At 40.0% G+C, this 11,946-nt stretch overlaps 1 long non-coding RNA gene across 1 annotated transcript; it reads left to right on the top strand.

Moving 5' to 3' along the window:
* Window positions 1–7,954: 7,954 nt before the first annotated feature.
* LOC127622362 (uncharacterized) lies at window positions 7,955–11,946 on the top strand. The gene is made up of 3 exons (XR_007967966.1): window positions 7,955–8,072; window positions 8,682–8,796; window positions 11,662–11,946. It is a non-coding gene; the product is annotated as an uncharacterized LOC127622362 (long non-coding RNA).

Raw genomic sequence — 11,946 nt, 5'->3', positions numbered from 1 at the left:
TATCATCTCCACTGTTTTGAGCGTGTTCAGCTCCAGGTTGTTTTGACTGCACCAGAAAGCCAGCCGTTCAACCTCCTTTCTGACTACCACCCCTAGAGTCGCACGTTCGAACGAGTGACTCCAGTCAGGCTTCCTTAGCAACCAAATTGGCCCGGTTGCTAGGGAGGGTAGAGTCACATGGGGTAACCTCCTTGTGGTTGCTATAATGTGGTTCTCGTTCTCGGTGGGACGTGTGATGAGCTGTGCGTGGATACCGCGCATGAAGCCTGAAGCGTGAAGCCTCCACATGCGCTAGGTCTAGGGTTGGACTGGTAATCTAGCATACCAGGCATTTTCCTGGTGGGCCGACGGACTTTGTGGCCGGATTTGCCATCGGAAGAGCCGAGCGGGCCAGTGGGTAACGGACCGAACGGGCCACGATATGTTAAAATGAGCCGCCGCGTTATGCAGAAGGGACCACAAAACGGCACCGCGATATGCAGAAAAGGATAGCGAACCCCACCCCCCACCCCCACTCAACACCTTTTGGGCCAGTTGTGATGTAAAATCCCGGGGCGATATCTCTTCCCAGTCCAGCCCTGGCTATGTCTCCACTGTAACGCGCACATTTAACAAGTCACGTTATAAGATGCAACCGGGATTCGTCCTCCGCCACCCGTATTGAGGCGAGTCAATACGCCACCATGAGGACCTAGAGCGCATTGGGAAATGGGTGTTCCAAATTGGGGAGAAAAGGGGGGTTAGTGAACAGATTTGGTTACTCATTCCATATTTATTCATGCAATACAAATTAGAGGTCGACCGATACGGATTGTGCCAATACCGATAACTAAAGTGGTGCAAAAGACAGATAACCGATTGATCGGCCGATAGTTTTTAGTTTTAATCCCAAATGCAGTTTATTGTTTAACCAAAGTGCCAATTGTCCCGCCTGACACGTCTGTTCTGTGTCTCTGTGTGAGCGCACGGTTTTGGTTGTTTTCCTTGCCGTGTGCTCTTCTGTTTAGTCTGTGTTTCATGTTCAGAGCGCGGTCCCTGGATCCTGAGTCTTCGGTCTGGTTCGGTCTTATTTCTGAGTCGGGATCCGGACATGCTCCATGTCTTGTCTTTGTGAGAGCATGGCTTCGTGTTCGGTTTTGGTTCTCTTGCCATGCACTCTTGCCTTTTGTTTGAGCACATGGCAAATGGTGGCTTCATTGATTATAGGCTGATCGTCATAGTTGCGCAGCCTCAACTGCCGTGACATCATCTTAAACGTGACACATAACAATAAAGAATAACACGAGCGCTAGCTGCTAGCTGTTAGCTCATTGTGCTGCATAAAGCAGTTGTTGCATGGTGATTTTACACAAGTGTAACAGTTAAATTGTCCTGGATGTTTTAGAAGCTTCCAGTAGCTGCTCAACTAAATAAAGTGAAGTTTTCAAGCAGAGTATCGAGCTAACGTAACAAAACGTCCCATCCTCCATCGTGGACTCCAACAACGCCGTGGCCGAGTCTCGGGCGCTCTCCCTCCCATTGCTCGCCGGTCTATTGCCATAGATAGCATCCATCTGGTCGAACCACTTCCACTGTCTTCTGTTTGAACCAGTCCGGCTGTTGTGGTCCTTGATGGTTCTGTCGTCACTTTTATGCTTTTTCGCTACACTGTTGGTTGGTCCGGTGGTAGCCGCGTGCGGCCAACAGTTGAGACGCTTCCTGAAAGACTTTTTCGTTTCGCGTCGTTCCGTTCGTCGCTAACGAGAGGAACGTCCACACCTCATTTATTGACCACGGCGTTGTTTTGCACACATCCATTTCTTTCTACAATTCGAAAGTCGCGTGAACAAATGATTCTGCTATCGCTGTTGCTAACTTTAAAACTAGCGGGTCTGGGTATCTCAGCAAGTTTTGACGCTGACTATCACACCTGGAGTCGTGAGTTTAAATCCAGGGCGTGCTGAGTGACTCCAGCCAGATTTCCTAAGCAACCAAATTGGACCGGTTGCTAGGGAGGGTACAGGCACATGGGGTAACCTGATTTGTGGTTCTCGCTCTCAATGGGGCATGTGGTGAGTTGTGTGTGGATAATGGAGAGTAGCATGAGCCTCCACATGCTGTGAGTCTCCGCAGTAACGCGCTCAACAAGTCCCGTGATAAGATGCGTGAATTGACGGTCCCAGACGCGGAGGCAACTGAGACTCGTCCTCTGCCACCCGGATTGAGGACTTAGAGCGCATTGGGATATTCCCTGTCCTTTTCTGCATATCGGGGGCCGTTTTGTGGTCCGTTCTGCATAACGCAGCGGCTCATTTTAGCTTATCGCGGCCCATTCGGTCTGTTTCACGGTCGACCCAGCGGCCCGCTAGTTCTTCCAAAGGCCAGTCCGTCCCTTATCGGCCCCAAAGTGCGTCGGCCCACTGGGAGAATGCCCGGTATGCCAGATTACCAGTCCAGCCCTGGTCCAACGAGACACGTAAAAATGTCTTTGGGAAACTGTAGGTAGAGTAAAATGATTGTGTGAGACCAGGTTGAATGTTTTAGACCGTTATAACGTGTGACACTGTGGATAAAGAGGGAGTTTTACGACCCTTTTAGTGGTCAGAACCACAGTACATATGTCCCACAAATGAACCTTGGTGTTACTACTAAAGGCAACATTATTTTAATGTTTATTACCATAGGTTTGGTGTTTGTGTGCAAAATTGTTGGTTTACGCAGGTGCAAATTTCGCAGGTGCAAAAAAGAAACAAATACACACTAGCCCAAAAGAAATAAATACATGATTGTATCTTATCAAATCCTCAATGCCGACTAAGTTTCTCCTCTCGTAACTCCCACTGCAGAGCCGCTGTTTTCTACTGAATCCCTAAGTAAACATCTCACTTCCCAAACCTCACTGATAAAGCTCTCTCTCTCTCTCTCTCTCTCTGTCGCTTTCTCTCTCTCTCTGTCTCTCTCTCACTCTCTCTCTGTCTCTCTCTCTCTTTCTCTCTCTCTCTCTTTCTCTGTCTCTCTCTCTCTCTCTTTCTCTCTCTCAGCTCCCAGGTGTGTTTGCCATGTAGGCTTTTTGATAAGGAACAGTGTGGTACAGTATTTCTGCTGACCCATCACTGCATGACCTGCCAAACTCGCTCACGGGAGGAGGAGATTTGGCCTTGAGGAGTATAATCTCTTCCTCGGTTTTCCTCCTTTCGTGCTTTTTTGTGTCTCTCTCTCTTTGTCAGACACACTCCTTAAATTTCTCTCTCATCTGCTGTGACCTTGCATGTACAGTCAATAATTATTCCAGAAATTCAAAAAGAAAGGAGCAGAGAAAGGAGCCGTCTCTGAAGTGAATATTGTGTGCCAACAGAACACAAAATGCTCTGTCCCGTTCAACAAGGAAAATCGGAATTTCCAATGTCCTACTTGGAAAAATGCCACTTGAAATCAGACTTCCAAGTTGAAAACTCATGCGGAAATGTGGCAATTGCATGTGTATTATGTCGTGCAATCATGGGGGCACCCAGAGAGTTCCTTAAAATCTTAAAAGTACATCGGCATAAAAAGGAATATTCCGGGTTCAATACAAGTTAATTTGTGTCATAATGTTTATAACCACAAAAACAAATGTGTGTTCCAGTGAGGCTCTTGCAATGGAAGTCAATGGGGTCATATTTGGAGGGTTTAAAGGCACAAATGTGACGCTTATAATTGTAATAAATTAAAAAAACTTGTGTATTATTTGAGCTGTAAAGTTGTTTAACCCTTTAAGCTCTGTTTCAGTGGCATTCCCAACATTAAAGGTGAATAGCTCGACAAAAAAAACAAGTGTTTGGTATCATTGTAAAGAAAACGTAATTTAAAAAAAATATATATTATGATACATTCTTAAAGTCTAAGCTGATCGTGTTCATCTGATAGGTCTCTCTCTCTCTCTCTCTCTCTCACTGTCAGTCCATTGTCTCTCTATCTCACAATTATGAAGCTTTATTAGCATGTTAAAAAGCATTTGCAGCCGTTCCCAAAGGCATTCAAACATGTAAGTCCGTTAAAGTTATTTTTATACTAAAAAGGTATTTATATCGATACCTCAGCATTGTTTAAATATTAAACTTTGATACTTATCAAATGTGTGCAAGTACATACAATCAATGTTTAACCCTTTAAACTCTGAAGGTGTTTTTAAAGATTTCCTGTTTCTGTTCATAGCATGGAGACATGATTTTAGTCACGAGATTTCATAGAATTAGTTTCATTCTGTGTCATTTGAGTCATCATTGAGTCTGTATCATGTTTTTACACCGATTATGCTTAATAATCCGACAACATGTCAAGTCATGTAAAACATGGTTAATCGGTTTTCCTTAATCCGGGTAAGTGCATAAAAGGTGTTAAAATAAACTGATTGTTACACGTACATTTATGCACAATGCCCTGATTTTGCGCTGCATGTGAACACTTTTATCAGCAACTGGGTTGCACGCATCACTGTTTACGTTTTGACATCAAAAGCAGAGAATATCCTGATGATTTCAAATCTCACATAAATGCTCTTTTCAGATTTTGAACATAATCAGATTTTGTCAATAAGCTGATTCTTGGTAGTTATCAGCGTATCAGATGTGCATGTAAACACACTCAGCGAACGCATTTACGTGCATTTTTTTAAACTGACTCTGCTTAATAAACCGACAACGTTTCAAGTCATGCAAACGGCTTAAATGGTTTTCCTTAATCCAGGTAAGGTCATAAACGGTTTAAACATAAACTGATCATTACACATAGATTTTTGCACATTACACTGATTTCACATTGCATGTAAACATCTTTACGGGTGTTCTTACCCAATGTGCACAAGTGCACAATCCCATTTAAACATGCTTTTCTTGCATAACCAGATTTTGTGAATAAACATATTTTTGGAAGTTATCAGCCTATTGATGTGCATGTAAACACACTCAACGAATGTGTTTACATGCGTGTTTTTGCACCGATTATGCTTAAAAAAAATCTACAACATGTCAGGTCATGTAAACGGCTTAAACAGTTTTCCTTAATCCGGGTAAGGTCATAAACGGTTTAAACATAAACTGATCCTTACACGTAAATATTGTGAATAAGCTGATTCTTGGTAGTTATCAGCATATTGATGTGCATGTAAACACACTCAACGAACGCATTTACATGCATTTTTTTAAACTGACTCTGCTTAATAAACTGACAATGTTTCAAGTCATGCAAATGGCTTAAACGGTTTTCCTTAATCCAGGTAAGGTCATAAAGAGTTTAAACATAAACTGATCATTACCCTGATTTCACATTGCATGTAAACATCTTTACAGGTGTTTTTACCTAATGTGCACAAGTGCACAATCCTATTTAAACATGCTTTTCTTGCATAATCAGATTTTGTGAATAAACTGATTTTTGGTAGTTATCAGCGTATTGATGCGCATGCTTGATGAATGTGTTTACATGCATGTTTTTACACCAATTATGCTTAAAAAATCTACAACATGTCAGGTCATGTAAACGGCTTAAACGGTTTTCCTGTATTGTTATAAGTTCATGAATGGTTTAAGCAAAATTCGATCAGTACAAGCTGATTATTGGTAGTTATCAGAGTACTGCTGTACATGTAAACACACTTAATGTGGACCAGACTTCATGCAGTTTTAGTCAAAGTTCTGGCCAACCCTCTTTTCATTGAGATTGGTGATGTTGACGCAGGTGTTTGGATTTTCTGTCTTTTCGTGCCTCAGTGTACTTGAGATTATCAGTGATTCTAGTCAAAGCTGTGCTCCAGTGACGCTCGAGTAGAATTGATTTGTGAAACCGTCTCAAGGTGATGATGTCTTCTTCGCTTACTCAGCGAAATGCTCTTACATCATGTATCTCACACAGAAATGCACATTGAGAGGGACCCTTTTTAGGGTACAGACTAGTTTTGTGGCTTTATGGGGAGAGAAGGACGCTCCACAGAATCCTGAGGTGCTGCCATCACAAACCCCGGGATGCCTGTCTGACCGAGGGAGGGACACGGCGGCGCCATGCCAATTCCAAAGACAACTTATCTCTCCCTTAGTGATAATACTGTCAAAATAACAGGCAGGATACAGAGCGGAGAGGAACTAGTTAAAGCTGTGTCCAACGCCACAGTTACGCCCCATGTTACATTTTTTGTGTCTGACCAATCAATACAAATATTCTAGAAGATATTAAAGGAATATTTCGGGGTCAATACAAGTTAAGCTCAATCGACAGCATTTGATTAGCAAAAAAACTATTTCGAGTCGACCCACAAATGTGTGTTCCAGTGAGTCACTTACAATGGAAGTCAATGGGGCCAATCCGTAAACGTTAAAATACGCACAGTTTCAACAGGATAGACACAAGACGTAAACAATATGTGTGTTTTTAGTGTGCATATCCATTTACAACTTCGTTGCATGATGATGTAATGCCGTAAACCCTAAAACGACAGTAAAAATTATGATTTAAACAACTTTGCAGCTCAAATAATACACACGTTTTAACAGAAGTATTAATGCAAGTGCTTTTATAAAATTATAAGCTTCATATTTCTGACTTTAAACCCTTCAAAAATTTACCTCATTGACTTCTATTGCAAGTGCTTCAATTTTTTTGTTGAAATAATTTTTTCTGGTAATCAGCATTTAAGCCACGACTGCTAAATTGAACCTGGGATGTTCCTTTAATGGAAAGAAGAGTAATCTAATGTAGATAATATCACTAAAGGGTACATACAGTAACTACTCAATTGCACTATCTCTCATTTTCACTTGTTGGCACACATAAAGACACATTCCTCAAACTATGTCTATATAAACAGAGACATCTAGAGGAACTGAAGAGCACTACAGCCAGAGCCCTAGCTTCCACCAAAGGAGCCTACAAGGTTAGCAACCATTGTTTTGAATGGATGTCTATGGAGGAGATGCTTCAGTGTGCTTAACAAATGACTTTGGGTGGGTATCTCAGCGAGTATTGACGCTGACTATCACACCTATAGTTGCGAGTTTGAATCCAGGGCGTGCTGAGTGGCCAGCCAGGTCTCCTAGGCAAACAAATTGGCCCGGTTGCTAGGGAGGGTAGAGTCACATGGGGTAACCTCCTCGTGGTCGCCATAATGTGGTTCTCGCTCTCGGTGGGGCGTGTGGTGAGTTGTGTGTGGATGCCGCGGAGAATAGCGCGAAGCCTCCACACACGCTAGGTCTTTGCAGTAACGCGCTACATCTCCGCGTGATAAGATGTGCGGATTGATGGTCTCAGATGTGGAGGCAACTGAGATTTGTCCTCCACCACCCGGATTGAGGCGAGTCTCTACGCCACCACGAGGACTTACAGCGCATTGGGAATTGGGTGTTCCAAATTGGGGAGAAAAATGAAACGGATGAACTGTTATGTCGTCTTCTGGTGTCATATTTGATACCAATCTATCCTTTGAAATGTCCAATGTTTATAGAACAGCATTCTTTCACCTCAGAAATGTTGCTAAGTTACGGCACATGCTCTCTGTTGCCGATGCCGAAAAACGAATTCATGCGTTCATGACCTCAAGACTACATTATTGTAATGCATTACTGGGAGGACGTACTGCAAGATCAATAAAAAAACTTCAATTGGTTCGAAATGCAGCTGCCAGAGTGCTGACGAGAACCAAGAAATATGATCATATTAGCCTCATTTTATCATCGTTACATTGTCTACCAGTTAAATTTCTTTTTTTTTTTTTTAAATGAGTCAAAAATGTTGAGAACCACTGCATTAAACAATTATTTTGGAATGAACCATGTGTGGAGTTTACTACGATAAAATTGACGTTTCATAAGAGAAGACGAGGACAATTGTACGACAGGTAATTGCCAGTTTACGGCTCTCCCCATTCATTTGTACGGTATCCGCAAACGGATACTTACTGTCGTAAAGTAGTTTAGCAGCGCTTTTGTCCGTTGAAGTTACAGGTTAAAGAGCTAATCACCTTTTAGATTCAGACATCGCTTGTCAATCAACTCGAGAACGCGCATCCGCATCAGCTATACAAGCCGGGAAAATTGCGTTTTATTTATTTTTTTGCGTATTCTGAGGTAAAGAAGCACCATTTAAGACACCATTGTTGTCAGATTTATTTGCTGATTTTAAATATGTTCTTTTATTGTAGTCTTGAACAACCGATTTGGAGATTTCAGTCTTTCCCCATTCAAGTAGATTTGAATTTCACTGTCATGACGGGAAATAGCAGGCTGTGGATAGAAGGTAACCCCCGGCAGACTAAGTCTCGCGAGAGTTTCATTCGGCGGTACTAAGATTATGTTTAGGGTTAGATTTAGAGGTAGGTTTAAGGTTAGGGTGTGTGTAGGGTTTCTGTAGGACTCTAAATAAAAACAAGAAACAGTGTGTGAACATTCAATGCTACTCTCGCGAGACTTTAGGTAACTGGAAGGTTACCTTCTAGAAACGACCGTCAGGGGCAGGTCCCTGTTAGCACCTGCTGGTAGATTATTGAACTACACCACCCGATGGGATAAAACACGTAATAGTCGATTTCCCCCCCAAGAACCATTAAACGATTTCATTACATTATACCATATACTCACTGGCAGTGCTGTTGTTGTTGCAAGTCCAGTCGCTTGTTTTTTTTTTAATGATTTGTTTTTAAATCGCCTTTTCTGTTCGTCATTTTTTTCCCCACGCAGTTTCCGTCTCAGTTGAACTGCGTGACAGTCACATGATACACTGTAACGTTCATGCATGTTTGCTTTATAACATCAGATCTTCATCAGCTCTACACAGAAGATGCTTCTGATACATGTAAGTTCTGTTTTGGTCGCTTTTTTGTAACTGTGTGGCAGATATACTTAATGCCATTTAGACAAGATTTGATGGTTTTAAATCAATAAAAGGCCTCATACGGATGAGTTATTATGTTCATCTACAGTATAATCAGTGGTGCAAATGGGATGGAGGGGGTGAAAGGTCACTGAACATCATTCATGAATTATAAAAAGTGCATAAAACACCTTTCATTCAGCAGAATTTGTGCTTGGAGAGAATTACCTGCGCAATTCCGCCCAAATTAAAGATACAATATGCACGAACCTTGTGCCACCTTTGGGACATTTTTGTTTTTTTCATTGTTTTTGTTTATCATTTTGTCTGTTAATGCCAACAGCATACATTTTGCCAAAGGTGTGTATTTTTGGGGAAATGTTGATATGTCAACCTCAGTTCATATAATACACCGTGTACACAAAAACTCAGGACCCATTGAAACCCATTAAAACTATTTATATGTGTGTATATATATATATATATATATATGCTATATTTGATCTACGTGCCATTAAAGCATATAATCATGAATTCTATGATATTATACTTTCATTCTGGAGCCCTATCTTCAAAATGTAAATTTGTAATATTTTCCACCAGATGGCGCCATTTCTCTCATGTTTATCCTGTGGAGCAAATACAAGCTTTTCCTCTATTCTCTGTTTACTGTATTATAGAGACCTGCAGGACAACTGAATACATGATGCAGATACAAGTTTGTGTGTGTGTGTGTGTGTGTGTGTGTGTGTGTGTGAGAGAGAGAGAGAGAGAGAGAGAGTGTGTGTGTGTGTGTATGTGTGTGAGAGAGAGAGAGAGAGAGAGAGAGAGAGAGAGAGAGAGCGTGCGTGTGTGTGTGTGTGTGTGTGTGTGAGTGTGTGTGTGAGAGAGTGTGTGTGAGTGTGTGTATGTGTGAGAGGAAGTGTGTGTGTGTGTGTGTGTGAGAGAAAGTGTGTGTGTGTGAGAGAAAGTGTGTGTGTGTGTGAGAGAAAGTGTGTGTGTGTGTGATAGAAAGTGTGTGTGAGTGTGTGTGTGAGAGAAAGTGTGTGTGAGTGTGATAGAAAGTGTGTGTGAGTGTGTGTGTGAGAGAAAGTGTGTGTGAGTCTGTTTCTGTGTAAAAACCAACAATGGCATTATGTAAACAAACTTGCATTTAAAGGGTTAAATCCTGATCATTAATGAATATTTGTTAGTTATGATCAGAACTGATGTTGGTTAAAAATAAAAAAAACGTAATATTTTTATATTTATTAACTTTTATAAATTGACGCACAAGTGTTAAATACATGTTAATGGTCAAAGAAACGGCCGAATGTTTTGCACCTCTCAGTTTAGTGCATTGTTATACGCATGTGCATTTGTAGGGAAGAGGGAGGATGCCGTTGACACTGATGTTGACAGTATGCATAAATCATAGGAAAATATAAACAAGATTGCAAACTACAGAAGATGAAAATGATGCAACCATGCATTTTCTTTATGGCAATGGAGAGCATTAGAACAGACATTGACCGGTCAGTGTAATAAGTGGTGTCAGCCATGCTAAGCCACGCCCCCAGCATATGACGAAGCAATCATGTGTGTACAAACGGCATTTATTTGTGCTCTAAATGACACATATTGCAGTTTGTGTATTGTGACTCATGACTCACACCTGGAGTCGTGAGTTTGAATCCAGGTCGTGCTGAGTGACTCCAGTCAGGTCTCCTTAGCAACCAAATTGGGCTGGTTGCTAGGGAGTGTAGAGTCACATGGGGTAACCTCCTCGTGGTGGTGATTAGTGGTTCTCTCAATGGGGCGTGTGGTGAGTTGTGTGTGGATCGTGGAGAGTAGCATGAGCCTCCACATGCTGTGAGTCTCCGCGGTGTCATGCACAACGAGTCACGTGATCAGATGCGCCGATTGACGTCTCAGAAGCGGAGGCAACTGAGATTCGTGTAACCGCGCCACCACCAGGATCTACTAAGTAGTGGGAATTTGGCATTCCAAATTTTAAATAATAATAATAATAATAACTAAAAATAAGCATAATAGTTATAATAATAAGCATAACTATAATAATAATAACAAAAATAACAATAATTGTAATAGTAGTAGTTGTAATAATAATATTAAAAATAAAGTAATAATAACAAAAATAATAATTAAAGGAATAATAATAATAATACAAAAATAATAATAGCAATTAGAACAACGACAATAATATTACTAATAATAATAATATTATTAAAATGAATAATATTCATAATAATAACAGTAATATTAATAATAATAAAAGTACAAAAATAATTACAGCAACCAGAACAACAATAATAATAATAATAATAATAATAATAATAAAATGAATAATATTCATAATAATATTAATAATAACAGTAATATTAATAATAATAATAATACAAAAATAATTACAGCAACCAGAACAACAACAATAATAATAATAATAATAATAATAATAATAATAAAATGAATAATATTCATAATAATATTAATAATAACAGTAATATTAATAATAATAATAATACAAAAATAATTACAGCAACCAGAACAACAATGAAAATAATAATAATAATAATAGGAATAATAACAAAAAAAATCTACAATTCTAATAATTATAATGATTATTACTAATCATTGTGGCCACAAAGGATAATTCACATTATTATATTACTATGGGTGGGAATGTGCTAAATATAATATCTCACAATAGTCCTTGTTTCCTTTATGCTCAATGCGATTTCTTCTGGATTTGGTTTAACGTGAGATTGAACTTGTACTGAATAACGTTTGACTCTTGATTCACATGATCTCTGTGTGTCTCATTATTACATGTTTTATTTGTTTCAGGATCTGTCTGGAAGTTTATAGTGTGTAATACTGGACTGAAGCAGCATCTTCATCATCATCATCATCATCATCATCATCATCATGCCTCTGACAGCTGCTGTGATTGGTGGAGTTCAGAATCTGGTGCTGTATGAGACGAGAGCCGTAAGTGACATTAAATGATTGAAATAAAGAGATAATGTAATAGTCATTAGCAAATCAAGAACAGTTTGGGTCATATTTCACCCCATAATCAAAATAGGGAAATAAATAAATGCTATTTTACATTAAGAAAATATTACGTTT

The sequence above is a fragment of the Xyrauchen texanus genome, chromosome 28 (genome assembly GCF_025860055.1).
Source record: "Xyrauchen texanus isolate HMW12.3.18 chromosome 28, RBS_HiC_50CHRs, whole genome shotgun sequence".
Lineage (NCBI taxonomy): Eukaryota > Metazoa > Chordata > Actinopteri > Cypriniformes > Catostomidae > Xyrauchen > Xyrauchen texanus.
Note: the sequence above shows the minus strand (reverse complement) of the source record. Positions and strands in the feature narration are given on the sequence as shown.